This window comes from Cuculus canorus, chromosome 15, assembly GCF_017976375.1.
Source record: "Cuculus canorus isolate bCucCan1 chromosome 15, bCucCan1.pri, whole genome shotgun sequence".
NCBI lineage: Eukaryota > Metazoa > Chordata > Aves > Cuculiformes > Cuculidae > Cuculus > Cuculus canorus.
In genome coordinates, this window is record NC_071415.1 from 3,081,393 (window position 1) to 3,097,847 (window position 16,455).

General features: G+C 52.9%; 1 protein-coding gene across 1 annotated transcript in view; it reads left to right on the forward strand.

The window, feature by feature from the left end:
• The window catches only part of LOC104068212 (ankyrin repeat and fibronectin type-III domain-containing protein 1), a 207,353-nt gene that overhangs the window by 177,073 nt on the left and 13,825 nt on the right, over positions 1-16,455 (forward strand). The window lies entirely within an intron of this gene.

The window sequence follows — 16,455 nt, forward strand, 5'->3', positions numbered from 1 at the left end:
GTTTTGCTCACGGAGCATGAACTTCACATGAACTTCTGAAGTTTCTTTGGCTGTTTTCTTTCCTGATGATGCAGGCAGGTCAGGAACGCGTTGCTGCATTGCACAGAGACACAAGGCTGCCTTCCTCATGCACCAGTGTGCTCCGCTCGTCCTGCTGCTCTGCTGTGGAGGGGGTATCTGCTGCCTGAGCAGCCACTCTTCATCCTAGGGAGAAACATCAGCAGACAGATAGAGCTGTCCCTGGGCTATGCTGGGACCATCTTGCCATAACTGCTGTTCTCCCTGGTCTTAGGTGGGACAGTAAGCACCCTATGGCACCACTAGGGCTTTGGTAACCTGCTCAAGGTCACCTAGGTGGTCTGTGACAGACATAACCTCATCCTGCTCCCACATTTTACCCAGAATCACACTGCTTCCACGTCTATGCTCATACCATGTCCTTTTGTCTGTGACCAGAAGAATTGGGGGTTATGGAGGAAGAGAAACCCTTTGGGCCAAGAGTTTTTTTTGCACCATAAATCAAAAGGCAGGATTGCAGCCTGTGCAAGTCTATGTCAACATGGGAAACAAGGTGTGGCATCCCAGGCTAGTACGTGCCAGGATGCAGTGGGCAGTTAGAAAGCTCTCCAGGTCCAAAGGCAACCTGGTCCTATCCTGCAGCATACAGCCAGGAGAAGTAGGGTAAGGAGCATGGTGTCTCAGAAACATGAGAGTGTCTCCACTCTTGCTATCGTTGCTCAGGAGATGGCAAGGGGTGAGACAGCAGCACCCGGTGTGCATTGAGGTCCCCAGCTCTGGCAGATGTTTCCCAGCCTCTTGGTGATGGAAAAGCCAAAAGGTTTAGACCTGGCTCAAAGCTTCTGCTTGGTGTAACCATATGAACAGGCATGTCCCAAGTGCTCTGAGAGATCTCAGAGATGCTGGGGTCACAGTGGTCTCCTCTTGCCCCTCCTATCTCCAGGGCTGCCTGCAGCTGTCGGACCCAACCACCCTTGCTCTTCTGTGCTTCAGGGAAATCATCCTCATGTGCTGCCTGGAGGGCTGTGGGATGAGGCCACCTCTTGCCCAGCATCATGGTTGTAGATGGAGCCAGCAGATGATTCAAGCAGTTGTTCAAGCTGTAAAACACTTCCCACCCAAAGGTTGTTTGCTTATAACTTCACCTGATTTTTAGCTGTTTGGGCTGAATGTTTCCATGCTCGCTCTGCCTCAGGCTGAATGTTCGCCTTCCTCCTGTCCCCATGTTGCAGCAGAAAGTTGGAGAAGGATGGTAGCTTGGTCAGGTTTTTTTTCTCCTATCTCTCTGAGGACTTCTGGTGCCTCCATGCTTTGGAAAAGACTTGGACTTTGGCAGTGTTGGTGCATTCCTGGTGGAAACCAACACAAATTTGCTCCAGTTCTTAGCCTCTGGCCAGCATAGGTTGTGTGTTCTTGGGTGAGCTCAGCAGAAACTACCTGCTAAAGCCCCCATCTGCAAAGAGACACTGGCCACCGCATCCTCTGCTCCCCAGGTGCACTGAGCACCTCCCACCTCCAGAGGCACCCCCCTGCCCATGGAAGTCCAGGAAAGGAGTGGTGACTGCATGGAGCCCAAGTGGTTGTTTGGTGCTCCTCACTAGCAAGTCTCAAAGCACTTTACAGGAAGTAACATTGTCTTTATCTCCATGTTCCTTGCATGGAAAGTGAGGCACTGGCTGTGAACATCACCTGCTTCTCACCCACAGTGGAAGAGCAAGGGACAGAGCTCCGGTCAACTTGACTGCGTCTTGTCTAGACCAGGGGAAGCTGAGGCAATGCTCAGTGACTGTTTAATATCTCAATGCTGTTTAATATCTTCATCAATGATATAGACAGCGAGATTGAGTGCACCCTCAGCAAGTTGGCAGATGACACCAATGATGAGAGAGGTGCAGTCACCACACCAGAAGGATGAGGTGTAATCCAGAGGGACCTGGACAGGCTGGAAAAGTGGGCCTGTGCGAACCTCATGAGGTTCACCAAGGCCAAGTGCAAGGTCCTACACCTGAGTCGGGGCAGTCCCCGGTTTCAATACAGAATAAGGAATGATGTGATTGAGAGCGGCCCCGAGGAGAAGGACTTAGGGTGCTGGTTGATGAGAAGCTCGATATGAGCCGGCAACATGCTCTCATAGCCCAGAAACCAACCGTGTCCTGGGCTGCATCAAAAGAAGTGTGGCCAGCAGGGTGAGGGAGGGATTCTGCCCCTCTATTCCTGTCTTATGAGACCTCAATCTGGAGTCTTGTGTCCAGTTCTGGAATCCTTAACATAAGTAGAATATGGAGCTGTTGGAACGGGTCCAGAGAAGGGCTACAAAGATGATCTGAGGGCTGGAGCAGCTCCCATATGAGGACAGGCAGAGAGAGTTGGGGTTGTTCAGCCTGAAGAAGGGAAGGCTCCGAGGAGACCTTATGGCGACCTTCCAATATCTGAAGGGGGCTACAGGAAAGCTGGAGAGGGGCTGTTTACAAAGGCTTGGAGTGATAGGATGGGGGACAATGGGTACAAACTGGAGAGGGGCAGGTTTAGACTGGACATAAGGAGGAATTTGTTCATGATGAGAGTGGTGAGGCACTGGGACAAGTTGCCCAGGGAAGTTGTGGCTGCCTCATCCCTGGAGATGTTCAAGGCCAGGTTGGATGGGGCCTTGGGCAGCCTGATCCAGTGGGAGATGTCCCTGCCCATGGCAGGGGGTGGAACTGGGTGGGCTTGAGGTCCCTTCCACGGCAAACCTTTCTGTGTTTCTATGAGTCAGTGTTTATGCCTCACTCTCAGAACAAGGTCCATTGCTGGCAACACATGGGCAAGGAGGTTGGAACTAGATGATCTTTAAGGTCACTTCCAACCCAAACTATTCTATGATTCTGTGGTTCTGTGATTCTGTGGTTCTATGACAGAGCATATCTCAGTTTTCCCATGTCCTGGGAGACCTTGAGAAAGGACATTTGCACCCCTGTCTCTCCTATGGGTGTGCTTAGCAGCAGTGGTCACAGCAGTGCCTGGATGGATGATGGTGTCCTGATGGTTGGATGTTTGACCTGGTGATTACAGTGGAGTTTGAAGTTGCTCTTTTTTATTAGGATGGAAATCTTTTCTGCCTGCTGTCCTGGGGCCTCTGGCAATTCGTCCACAGGTTCTGTTATGCTCAGCTTGACCTTCTCCACCTGATGTGTTGTCTCAAAGCTTTCTGCAGCTGGAGCAAGAATTAAGTGACACACAAGGTGGAAAAGCTCTGATCTGATCGAGATAGCACGTAAACCCTGGCTGGCAGGAGGCATGGCTGGAGGTCTCTCCAGCTCATGCTGTTACAAGAGCACTTGAGCACTTGTGGGGTGTCTTCTAGCAAAGTGTTAGAAAACACTGCATCTCCTCTTGGACTGCAGCCTTTGGACCGTGATTCCACTGGAGATGCATGGAAAGAAGGTTTGGTTCTGGCATACGTGAGGGTTTTTGCAGTTGAGTGGCAGTAAACCAGCTCCTCTGGCATTGCGTTGAGTGGTGCTGGCATGAGACCAGCACCAGGGCTTCGTGGTGGGGTTGGTTGCTCCGCTCAGAGGAGAAGACCCCAGTGAGTGCTGGGCAGGGAGCTGGTCGTGGAACAAGCCAGGAGCAAATCCTGGTGTGAAGCTGTGCCGAATGGGGAGCCAGCCTGGGACATGCCACCGGCAATCCAAGCAGCTCCCCAACGGGGTGGGTGGCTGTTCTTGGTAGTGGTGCCAGGGACACCCTGTGGGTAGCAGCCAACATCCCAGTGCTGCCGGCTGGATCCTGCTCGTTGCCTTCCAGCAGGAAAGGGGTTTTCTGACTCCAGGAACATTGCCTAGCTGGCAGTGCGTGTTTGTCTGCTCTTCCATTGTGTCTTGGCTGTCGTCTCCTCCTCCCCACTGAGATCAACGTCTGTGGCTTGCTTTTTATAACCCCTTTGGGTGCAGCTCTGGAAGTCTTCAGCCAGCAGTGCTGGTTTCCATCATGCAGCTTCGGCATGCTTGAGCAGCTTGGTCCCTCTCTGGCTGGATGGTTTGGGTAGGACAATTGACTGAAAGTGGATTTCCACCAGAAGGGACAACCCAGCGATAGGCCAGGGAGGTCTCCTGGAGGGTCACAAAGTGCAGGTGGAATGTAGGTGGAGACCAGCCACAGATATGGAAGAATGAGCTCCAGTGACCTCTAGAATTCATTCCTGGGCCAATTGGCTACAATTTCATGGCTTTGGAGAAGAGATACTTGCCTAGGAAGGCTGGATCTCACTAGCGCATTCTTCCTGATGGCACCAGGTGGCGTAGGAGGGTAAAGGATTTGCTTGTCCTCCTCTCAGCTCTGGGTTCAAATTGGTGGCCTCTCACTGCTCTGATGAGTCTGTAGGCCTCAGCCCCCACGCGTGCAGTGGTGCCTCAGTGCTGGGCCGAGCTGCACCGGCGCCAGGCGATGGGGATGCAGCTCCTGGGAGCTGGGTTTCCAGCAGAGCGGGGAGCGGTGGTAGCGTTGTAACCATACCAAGGGGCCTGGGTGCATGTATGCTGCTGAGCCCCCACCATCCCAGGAGCGGGGCATGGCAGTGCAGAGGAGCCAGCCCCCATGGGGTACAGCCAGGGTGAAGAGGAGCCAGTGGGAGTTGTTGCCCTGGTGCGAGGCCACACTGAAACATGGAGCATCTTCCAGGCACACTTGAGCCATCATAGGGGAAGACAAGTTAGTGCTTCTCCGTAGCTCCTGGCCATCCCAGGCGTTTCACTGGGGTGCAATACATGGTGGCCACCCTCAAAGGCCCTGGGGCAATGCCATCCCAGCCCACAGAAGCCCAGAGAAGGAGTGATGACTGCATGGAGCATAAGTGGTTGTTTGGTCCTCCTCATCAGCAAGTCTCAAAGCACTTTACAGGACATAACATTGTCTTTACCTCCATTTTCCATGCATGGAAAGTGAGGCACTGGCTGTGGTCATCACCTGCCTCTCACCCTCAGTGGCAGAGCAAGGATCAGAACTCAAGTCAACTTGGGCCATGTCTTGTCTCTAGACCAGGAGAAGCTGAGGCAATGCTCAATGACAGAACATTTCTCAGTGCTCCCATGTCCTGGGAGACCTTGGGAAAAGGTATTTGCACCCCTGTCTCTCCTATGGGTGTGCCTAACAGCAGTGGTCACAGCAGTGCATGGATGGCTGAGGGTGTCCTATTGGCTGGAGGTTTGACCTGGTGATTACTGTGGATTTTGATGTTACTCTTTTATATTAGGATGGAAATCTTTCTTTCTTACTGTCTTGGAGCCTCTGACAATTCCTTCACAGACTCTGCTATCCTCCATTTGAGCTTACTGGAACAGGTTGTCCAGAGAGGTGACGGCTGCCCCCATCCCTGGAGGTGTTCAAGGTCAGGTTAGTGGGGCCTTGGGCAGCCTGACCCTGTGGGAGGCATTCCTGCCCGTGAGAGAGGGGTGGAATTACATGATCTTTAAGGTCTCTTCCAACTCAGGTACCTCAAAGCTTTCTGCAGCTGGAGGGAGAATTAAGTGACACACAAGGTGGAAAAGCTCTGGTCTGATGGAGACAGTAGGTAAACCTCATCAGGCAGGAGGCCTCCCATCAGGCTCAAATGCAGACGCTGGCCCCGTGCATGCTGGGTTGCTGCAGCAGCTTCACAGAACCCTGCCCCACTCACTTCCTTGGGATGTCAGGGCTCAAGAAAGGGGACAGGACCAAACTTTGATGAGTGTGAACCATACCTCACTTCTGTCTCCTTCCGGCATGGCAGCTGGGCCCTGGCTGCAGATCTGAGCATCCCCACAATAAGTACCCACCTTCTGCTCCACTTGGGTCCAAGTTGGGGCCCTGCAACTCCATAGAGATGTTTTTTTCTCCTTCCTTTTGCCTTCCGTGATCTTTGAAACCAGGCATCGTATGACTCAGCTTCTGCATTTGATACGCTTGAGCAGAGTTTGCACGCATGCATCTGCGGCTCAGAGCAGTGCTCGTTCCTGGCAGGCCAAGCTGGGATAGGATTTCTTCCTGCAAGAGGGGCAGTGAGTCCTGCCGCTCATCCGCTTTTAATATGCGGAAGTCTGATTTAGCCAGGATGGTGCCAGCAGGTCGGGGGGGGGGGATCTTCCAGAGCTTTATTGACCTGCTCCAGCATCCGGGCTTGTGAGCTTCTGGAAGGGTTGGAGGAAACGCCGTTGCAATGCAGAGCAGGTGCTCGGTTGGTCCCTCTGTGCTTTGGAAACCCCTCTGTCCTCCTGTCCCTACCTGCAAAGATCCAGCTGGTTGTGGGTGTCAGACGCATCAGGCACATTTTGGGTGCTTGGGCTGAACTGCTTGTCCTGGCACTTGGCACAGGGCATGGTCAGCAGAAGTTGACACCGACGCATATCCTGTGAAGGGCAGTTTGGGCGCTGACCTTTAGGCCCTGTCCGTTTCTGCTGCCCTGTCCCTGCAAGCAGCTCGAGTCTGGAGGCACCTACCAACTTGGACAAGGAGTACTCAGCTAAGCCGGGGGGCCGAATGGCTCAGACAGCATTGCTGAGCTCCCTCTCTGGGGTGCTGCGTGAGCACAAGGTTACAGACCCTGCAGTGGAGAGGTTTGCAGAGGCCAGAAGTTTGCAGGGTGTAGAGGTTTGCAGGATGCAGGGGGGTGCAGGAAGTTGCAGGGTGCAGGAGATTGCAGGGAGCAAGGGGTTGCAGGGCACATGGGGGGTTGCAGGAAGCAGTAGGTTGCAGGGCGCAGAGGATTGCAGGGCACAGGAAATTGTAGGGTGCAGGGAATGCAGGACACAGGGTTGCAGGATGCAGGGAGTTGCAGGGAGCAGGGTTGCAGGGAGCAGGGGGTTGCAGGGTGCAGGGAACTGCAGGGCACAGGGGGTTGCAGGACGCAGGAGGTTGCAGGACGCAGGAGGTTGCAGGATGCAGGGGGTTGCAGGGTGGCTGCGAGCCCCAGCTGAGCCAGGCCCCAGGGCTGCACACAGACCTAGCTCTATCTCCCTCCTGCCCAGCCACAGGGCTTTTGGGTGGTCGCAGGGCTACAGATGCTCCCAGTGCTGCTGGTTGCTGTGTGGGTCCCTGGCGCCAGATTGGCCACGCAGGGCTTCCCCGTGGACTGCAGTCCCGGCACGGGGCAGCCTGTCCTGCTCAGTCCTGTCTCCATCAGGTTCCAGTTAAAACCAAATGCATTCTCCAGCCTAAGCTGTGCTGCCGTTTAAGCCCTTCCAAAAATGAAACAAATACCCACGGACTGCAATTCGAATTGCAGCTCAATTAGGGTTCATTCCCAATGCGATCATAAAACCTCCAGTATGAAAACAAACAACCCAAGCAAACCACATCCAAGCCTGACAGCGTCCTCTGGAATGCCTTTAAAATAACAAGGGGCGCAGAGGAAGATGAAAGTGATGTGGCCAGCGGGAAGAAGGCTCTTTAGCCTCTGTCAGCAGCCTGCAGTGGGATGGCCAGGTGTGGGGCAGGGCGCTTTGGGATGGGGAGCAGTGTGGATGTGATGGAGATGAGATGGGGAACAGTGTGGATGTGATGAGTGTGATGGAGATGATGTGGGGAGCAACATGGATGTGATGGTGTGATGGAGATGGGATGGGGAGCAGTGTGGATGTGATGGGTGTGATGGAGATGGGGAGCGATGTGAATGCGATGGGCATGATGGAGATGAAGTGGGGAGCAGCATTGATGTGATGGTGTGATGGAGATGGGATGGGGAGCAGTGTGGGTGTGATGGAGATGGGGAGCGATGTGAATGCGATGGGCATGATGGAGATGAAGTGGGGAGCAGCATTGATGTGATGGTGTGATGGAGATGGGATGGGGAGCAGTGTGGATGTGATGGGTGTGATGGAGATGGGGTTGGGGAGCAGAGTGGTTGTGGTGGAGATGGGATGGGGAGCAAAGTGGATGTGATGGGTATGATGAAGATGAGGCATCTTGGGGTCCACGCAGTAAAGGGTTGTGTTCCCAGCAGGATTTAGTGTGGCGAGGAAGAGGAGGATGATAGGTGTTTTGGAATGTGGTGGTTGTGCTCTGAGCTGCTTCATCCTGTTGGAACAGGACGAGGGGAGCACGGGGCCAGAGCAGGACCGTGGCGGCTGGAATGCGTGTCCTGCGTAACCCTGGCTTGCGCCGAGTCCAGCCAGTCTGGTGCCGCAGTTCGGGTTTCACGGCAGACTTTAAACCCGGCCATATTTAGCGTGCGCTCCACTGGCTGGGAGGGAGGGGAAGCCACAGCACAACTAATAAAAAAAGCCAAACAAAAACAATATAATTAAAGAGACTCAGCACTGTGTGTTCTCATGGTAAGAACATTCACCCAAGACTTCCTCGCTCAGATACTTAATGGCAAGCAGCAATTCCAGGCTGGCACTTGCGGAGCAGGGCAAGGAGGGCTTTATCCTGGCTGGGAGGGGGGTCCCAGGGCTGAGCACAGACCCATGGCAGAGCTGCCATCCCAGTGCCTATACTGGAGGGGAGGCAGCAGGGCCTTTGGCACTGGGAGGTGCCCTGGGCACAAGCAGTGCTGGTGACAAGGGGATGCTGCACCCTGAGCAGGGGCTGCTGAACCCTTCCAGGTAGGGCCCCCCTTGCTCTGCAATGCACCTGCCCACTTAGCTTGAAATTTGGTCGTGTAAAAGCAGGAAAGCTGCTTTTCTAGGTGTAAACCTCCAGGCAGGGTGGGCCAGGAGCTCTGCTGGGGTAAATCCTCATGGAAACAGTGACAGCAGAGGAGCTGGGCTGGGGGGCTGGGGTGCAGAGCTGACCGCCTGACATGGACATCACTTCTCCTCTCCAGCATCTCCTTCCCAACCTGGGTCTGTGGATGGTGCCCATGCCAGCCTCTGGCATTTTAGGTTTCTTCTCTTTCAAGGGGTGACTCGGGTGCCCGGAGTCAGGCTGTGCCCACCAGTGTCCCCCTAAAGGCTGGTGCTCATGGGCTGACAATACTGGCAGCATCGTCTGCCTGCCACTACGCACCATCCCTTGCTGCAATCCACCAGAAAGGCCCTGGTGTCCTGGTGCTGCTGTGGGAAGAGCTGCCCGGTGGGCATGGCCAGGACATGCTGCTTTGTGACCACGATGTGAGTGCAGGAACGGTCCCGACCATGATGGCAGATTGTCATGGGGCACCAAGAAACTGAAAGTCTCGTTTGGGTTGTATTTTAATGGGAGTTAAGCCATAGGTTCCTACTGGGCTCACTTAAAAATAGGATGCTTAATTAGAACAAAAAGGAAAGAAAGCAGCATCAGGATGATCATCTTGCAGCAGAATCTGCTTGAGTGTTTCTCTCTGCTCCCTTCCTCCCCAAACGAACTGCTGGGCCTGCAGAAATGGGATGTTTTATGGGAGGCCTCCACAGACTGTCAGCAAGTGATCTGCTTGATTGGCTCCAAACCTCTCAGGGAGCCCTGAAGTCTCCCTGAGTTCAGAGCCTGTGATTTAGAAGAGAGGTGTGGTGGAGATAAGCCGTGCAGGCTCTTCCTCGCTGTGCAGGCTCTTCCTCGCTGTGCGGCACCAGCACATGTGACCATGCCTCAGGAGGACACTGCCCACCCACCAACTAGCCCAGTGGTGTGGAACATGGTGCGTCCAACTCGCATTCTTCCTTGCTGCCATTACTCTTGCAGCAGACAAATGAGCACTGGTCCCAAGGGGATGCAAAATCTTCTTGATTGAGGAGATCAGCCTAGGCAGTGACGTGTGACACTGCATCCTTCTTGCTCCTGCAGAGTAATCCTTCACTTCTTCACCTGCAGAGCCAGGGGGATGTTGCATTTCTCACCCCAACATGCGCTTCTCCTCCAGTTTATTTGGGTACAGAGCTGCTGGGAATTGGCTTTCAAATCCAACACCATGCCATGATGTGGTGGGTGGGCTGCGTGACCTTGGGGTCTGCTCTCTGCTGCCCTGGGTTATGAGCTTCTCAGGAAGCACCTATGTGCATGATGAGGTGCCTGGAATGGAGGTGACAGAGACAATTGCAGCCACACCAGCATTGCCAAAATGCTGCCTGATGCTCGGGAGACCCCGCACCAGCCCGGGTGCTGTGAAGCACCTCCTGGCATTGCATTCACGCTGAGCCAGCGAGTGCTCTGCCAAGCATTAGGCTGATGGCGTTGGGCTTCTGGAGCTCCAACAAAAATGTCTGGCAGGAGCAGGCTCTATGTAAGTTAGTTGTTATTGCTAAACAAAAGAGACATGATCGATTCAGCTCCATTCAAAACAAAACCCAGCGGGTTTGCCAAGTGGAGAAAAAAAAAGAAAATCTGTAGGAAACAAACAAGCAAAGCCCTGGACCCAGGTTTCAATGAGCAAGTGCATTTTCCAGGCACACAGATGTTTCCACAGAGGACTATTTTGCTCCATCTCTGCATGACCAGGTAATAGAATCACAGAGTCATTAAGGCTGGAAAAGCCCTCTAAGCTCATCCAGTCTAACCATCAGCCCAACCCCCAGAGCCTGCTAAACCATGTCCCCAAGTGCCAGAGCCACACACTTTTTGAACTCCATCCAGGGATGGTGATTTGATCACTGCCCTGGGCAGCTTCTGCCAGGGCTTCACTGCTCTGTCAGTAAAGACGTTTTTCTTGATATCCAGTCTAAACCTCGCCTGGCACAACTTGAGGCCATTTCCTCTCGTCCCATCCCTTGCTACTTGTGAGAAGAGACCACCACTCGCCTCACCACAACCTACATTCTGGGAGCAGTAGAGAGCAATGAGGTCTCCCCTCAGCCTCCTCTTCTCCAGGCTAAACAACTGCAGGTCCCTCAGTCACTCCTCTTAAGACTCATGCTCCAGACCCTTCCCCAGCTCTATTGCCCTACACAGTATTTTACTACCTTCAAAGCAGATACATCTCAGGTTGGGTAACTGGTGTGGCTGCTACTCCCGCGAGTCCTGCTTCCTTGCAGGGATGCTAAGCACAGCATTCTGTCCTAGCTTTCAGTGGGCTTTTTGGTGGGGCATGAAATCCTGCCCTTCTAGAAAGGCTACTCTACACATTCTCCATTTTGGATCCAGTCTTTATTTACCCAGCTCTGAAAAGTTGCTTATGCTCAGGCAGAAAAGAGTGGAAAAGGTGGGTGTAACAGAATCTTCATGCTGGATGCTAAGCTCCTGGGTCCTGTCCCCATGAGCCCAAAAGAGCTCACTCCTTTTCGAGTGGTCTACACCATGGAGTATTGAGTGTCTGAGTGTTTGTGGCCATAACATGGGATGTCCTCCATGTGCCAAGGGTGAGTGTAGCTCTGGTCATGAGGTTGGGCTGAGTGTGCTCAAACAAGACAAGACCCCCTCATGCTCAGATTGCTTTGGAAACAGCCTGGATGTTGATCTTGCCAGCTGATCTCTTGCTGCAAGCTCACAGTTTAGGATGAGGTTGGCTGGGTTTGGCTGCTCTCCTTTATAAGAGGTTTTAGGCTTCTCCTGACCTTTGCCTGTTCCTTCACTGGATAACTCTACAGACTGAATTGGACCATGGTTCAGGAAAGCATCCATGGCAGCTTGTGCTACCGTACCACTGACATGCACAGCACTACAAGGCTACAATGAGCTCTGCAAATGCAAAGTCCTTCTCTTCCTCCATGCCCCAAGCCTTCTCATCCTTTCCCAGTGTTAACACTTTCCATCTTCCATGCTTTGGACTCCCTTTTTCTCAAGCATAGAGCCCTGCGGCTTCTCTCTGTGCTGCATCAGGCTGCAGATGGTGTGAACAGCTTCCCAAAGTGACAGCCTCCCGCACCAACCTCGAGGACAGGAACGTGGTACTGAGCTCGTGTCTCCCACTGCGGGCTGGAGTCTGTCCTCTCACTGCCAGCGGGGGCAGGAACCTGTGAACACCCTTTCCACGGCCAGCATGTGGGCCAGTGGTGACCTGGCAGCCTCAATTTTTTGCTGGAAGTCCATTGCCACCTGTGACAGCATCGCTTGCATGAATCTTTTCACAGGCAGGGCTTCCAGGAGGTGGGATGTGGCGTGGGATGGCCACTGTGGTTTCCAACAGACACATCTGGTGACCTCCAGGAAGGATGGTCATTGCCCGTCCAGGTACCTATAGCTTCTGTCCTCAGCATGGGAGTGCATGGTGGCAGGGAGGATGAAGCCCAAGGTCCCCATGGGGTTTGCACGCAGTGGGTGCCTGAGGAAGGACACCCAATACTGTCGGCTTTGGGGTAGGCAGGGCTTCTTCCAGCCAACCCTGTGTCTGGGCTCTGCCGGCAGTGCTGGACAGGGCAGCGCTGTCTGACAGGGACTGGTTCTGTCCTGGAAACTCAGAGAGGCTGTGTCCTTCAACAAAATGCACTTAAAATCATATAATGACAACAATTATTATTATTAATAGTGCTTCCTAGGCCAAGATCTGCAGCATTGGAAACATTAAAACCTAAATATGTGGAAAACACAATATGATGAGCTGCCCAGTGGATTTGCTTGTGTTGATTGCAGGTAGAGGGGTAAAATGAAGTTGTCTTCTGCACATCAGCACAGGAAGGACGTGGAGCTGTTGGAGCAAGTCCAGAGGAGGCCACAGAGATGATCCAGGGGCTGGAGCACCTCCCCTGTGAGGCCAGGCTGAGAGAGTTGGCGTTGTCCAGCCTGCAGAAGAGAAGGCTGTGGGGAGACCTTAGAGCAGCTTCCAGTATTGAAAGGGGCTCCAGAAAAGCTGGGGAGGGGCTCTTGATCAGGGAGCGCAGGGAGAGGACGAGAGGAATGGTTTTCAACTGAAAGAGGGGAGATACAGATTAAATCTTGAGAAGAAATATTTTGCTGTGAAGGTGGTGAGGCCCTGGCCCAGGGTGCCCAGAGCAGTGGTGGCTGCCCCATCCCTGGAGGTGTTCAAGGCCGGGTTGGATGGGGCTTTGAGCCCTCTGATCCAGTGGGAGGTGTCCCTGCCCATGGCAGGGGGTGGAACTAGATGGGCTTTGAGCCCTTCCCACCCAAACCATTCTGTGGCACTGTGGTTCTATGTGGATTTATGGCACTGTAGACCTGATATCCGTGTCACCTCCCTGATGATTGCAAAGACATCCCCCAGCCAGAAAGCTGAACTCCTGGGGTGGTCAAACGTCCCATCCCCTGCTGTGGTGCTTGCAGTAGGTAGGTAAACAATTAGCAGAAAGAACTGATTGTGGTTGAGATGAATTTAGTTCAGATGCACTGAGACTATGGAGGCAGAGCGGGGGGGACCTCCTTCTACTACCTCCCCACAGGATGGGGCTTTGCTGTCTGGGTGAGATGGTGTTGGCTGGCCATACCTTGAGGGCATGACATCTGTGGGTGTTGTTTTCAGCTATCAGTTGCTCCATTGCAGTGTTCAGCTTGAAATAAATCAAGACCATTTCATTGAGTCCAAATGACTCATAACCACAGGGCAGGAAACTCTTTTATCTTTGGGGCAGCTGGTTTAATATAGATTGATGTTCACTCCTGAGCTCTGAATAATTTCCGTTTCTACTTCACATTAAAAGCAAATCAGAGGAGGGAAAATAGTGAGAAGTTTCTCTGTATTACTTCTGTTCCTACCATTTCTGAGAGGACTTCCTCCAGGTTGTGCCATCTGCCTGTGCTCGGCCACTTGCTGGATATTTTAATTGGCAGAAAAAAGTGCTTTTGCTCCAAAGCATCACTCCTTTTTTAAAAAAAAAAATTGATTCGGCAGGCACAGATGGAGCAGAGATCTGTCGCAACAGGAACTAACCTGCACTTTTGGAGTGTTCCTTCCTTTCCTGATTGTAGGAGAGCATCATTGCTTCCCTGGATGAAGGGGAACTGCAGAGGAATTGGGCATCTTGCCAATGAGTCTTCTAAAAGAGCTGTCTTCACCTCTGAGCCACAGCTGAGGTGGAGAGAGGAGGCCTTGGGCAGCAGGGAGCTCCTAAATACCCGAGAGAAGGCAAGATTCTGTTTTAAAGTCTCTCAAATTGGTTATTTCTCTTGCTGAAATTTGTCATGTAGGGCTTTGCTTCTTGGGTTTGGTCTGTGCGTCAGGACCTGTGCTCCTGGTTGCCTCTTCCTGCCAGAATGCCCTGGCTGGGTGACTTTTCTGTCTTGACTTCTGTCCACCAGTCACAGCAGAGATGCTCCATTGGTATCTGTAATCTTGTATGTGCTATGTGCAAAGCCCCTTGGCATGAGAAGGCCTCAGGAGTAGCCATGCCAGGAGCTGCTCCATGTCCATGATCAAACATGAGGTGCTCCACCTGCCACGACTGTAAGCTGAAGACTCTGTGTCCAGAGCCAGATAGGTCCCAGTGAGCCCAGGGCTGGTTCTTCAGCCCTTCCCTGCATTGTACATATCTCTCCCACCCTGGTGGTGCCCTCTCAGTGGAGAGCTGCTACTCTTCCTCCCCAAGAGCACCAGCAGGACCCTTCTGTGTATGTCTCACTGACCTCCACATGGTTGCATAGGGGGATCTTGCCACTTGAAGCTTACATGGTTGGTGTTCATTGTCTGTCTGGTCTATAAAGCCCTGTGTTCAGATAATGCCCATCCCTTGAGGAGTCCAGAGCAACAACTCAACGCCACAGCTTGGGCAACACTTGAGACCTTGAAATCTGTAGGCTGGAGACAGTGAGATGGTTGATCGACGGGAGCCAACCTCCTCATCCCAAGGGGCTGGAGAACAAGTCTTACAAGGAGCAGCTAAGGGAACTGAGGTTGTTTAGCCTGAGGAAGAGGAGGCTGAGGGGAGACCTCATCACTCTCTGCAGCTCCTGGAAAGGAGGTTGTGGTGAGGTGGGTGTTGATCTCCCAAGTGACAGGAGATAGGACAAGAGAGGAATGGCCTCAAGCTGCACCAGGGGAAGTTTAGATTGGACATTAGGAAAAATTTCTTCATGGAAGGGGTTCTCAAGCACTGGCAGAGGCTGCCCAGGGAGGTGGTGGAGTCCCCATCCTTGGAAGTGTTTAAAAGGCAGGGAGATGAGGTGCCTGAGGACATGATTTAGTAGTAGACAGGTACAGTTTGAGTTGATCTCAGAGGTAATTTCCAACCTAACGATTCTATGATTCTATCATTTTCCTCTTTTAAATATCACAGTTAATAAAAGGTAAAATCATCCAAGGCCTTCTGCAGCCCACCGTGCCTGCTCTGAAATCAGGAGAATGAAGAGCGTGTAATGAGGTTGTTATTAATATCCTGCCTCCTAATGATGGCTTTATAAACATCATCATCACAGGCACAGCTTGGTGGTAGCATTTTGTCATGACCTTCTAAACAACTGTCAGGCTTTTAATCATGCTTATCCCTTGCTTGATATTTCCCCAGTGAAGCAATACAGGGAAAGCCTTGCCCCTCAACATTTAACCTGACAGCCAAGGCGATGAGGTCAAAGCTGGGGGAAGCTGTGTTGAGCGTAGTTGCACTAAGTGTTCTTTAGACCTGGTGCTCCTCACCTGGGAACCATGCCACGAGCTATGGCAAGAGGGGATCAGATGTTTGACGCCACTGAAAAGCCTCCATGCTCCAAGGGATGACTCACAGGCAAAAGTCCTACACAGCAGTGAGACCACGCTCACGCTGAAACTGGGGACTTTACCCAATGAGGGATAGGTCTTGGGGACACAAGGATCCCGGCTTCAGAGGGAAGCCAGGAAGATGCTAGCTTTCCTAGTGACTTGTACAGATTTATCATGGCTATTTAAAATAGAAATCAAAATCAGAGGGGAGCAAAGATTTTGTAGTATAGTCGGTGTGGAAGGAGCAGGTGAGGAGCAGTTGTGGAGCCAGAGGTTTGCTGGAGAGCAGGAGACTGGAGGTCACTGGTGCCCATTGGGACATGGTGTTTTCTTGGTGCCATCAGAAAAGGCCTTTTGTCCATTCCCTGCCCTCGCTTTGCTTACAGATTGTCCACTTTGCTGGAATAAAGACCCTGAGGAGAGTCATGTCTGACAGGGGGCTGAGGAATGGTGATAAGTACAGGAAACAGCATAGATGTAGAGAGGGAGCATGAGGCCATCCCAAGCCAATGGTGTGGTGGGCAGCACTCACTCAGCCTGGGGCTGGGGATCTGTCTGTCCCTATGGCCCCCACTGCTGAGTGGGCCTGGGCAGCCCCAGGTGGGGCAGCTCATCTCGACTGGAGCTGGGGCTCAGAGACTTGGTGTAAGGAGAGGTTTCTCAGGTGTACTGAATGGGGACCGACTGCAGAGCTGAGCAGCCTGAGGTTGCTTGGGGCATCCTGGCTCGAGGGGAGTGTGGGGCCAGACCAGCCCTTGGGTCTAGAAGGAAGTGTGCCACCTGCAGGGTCCATATGAGCCCCTCAGGACCCCTCAGGGCAGTGAGAGAGAGGAGGAACAGATTGGCCTCAGCTGATGACAGTGGGAAGAGGGCATTGCTGGCATCAGCTGCCCACATCACTGCTGCCCTGGCACTGCTGTACCTCTCCTGGTGCCAACACTGCGGATGTGCTTCTGCCTTTCTGTAATGTCCTCACATGCCTCATTTCCCCA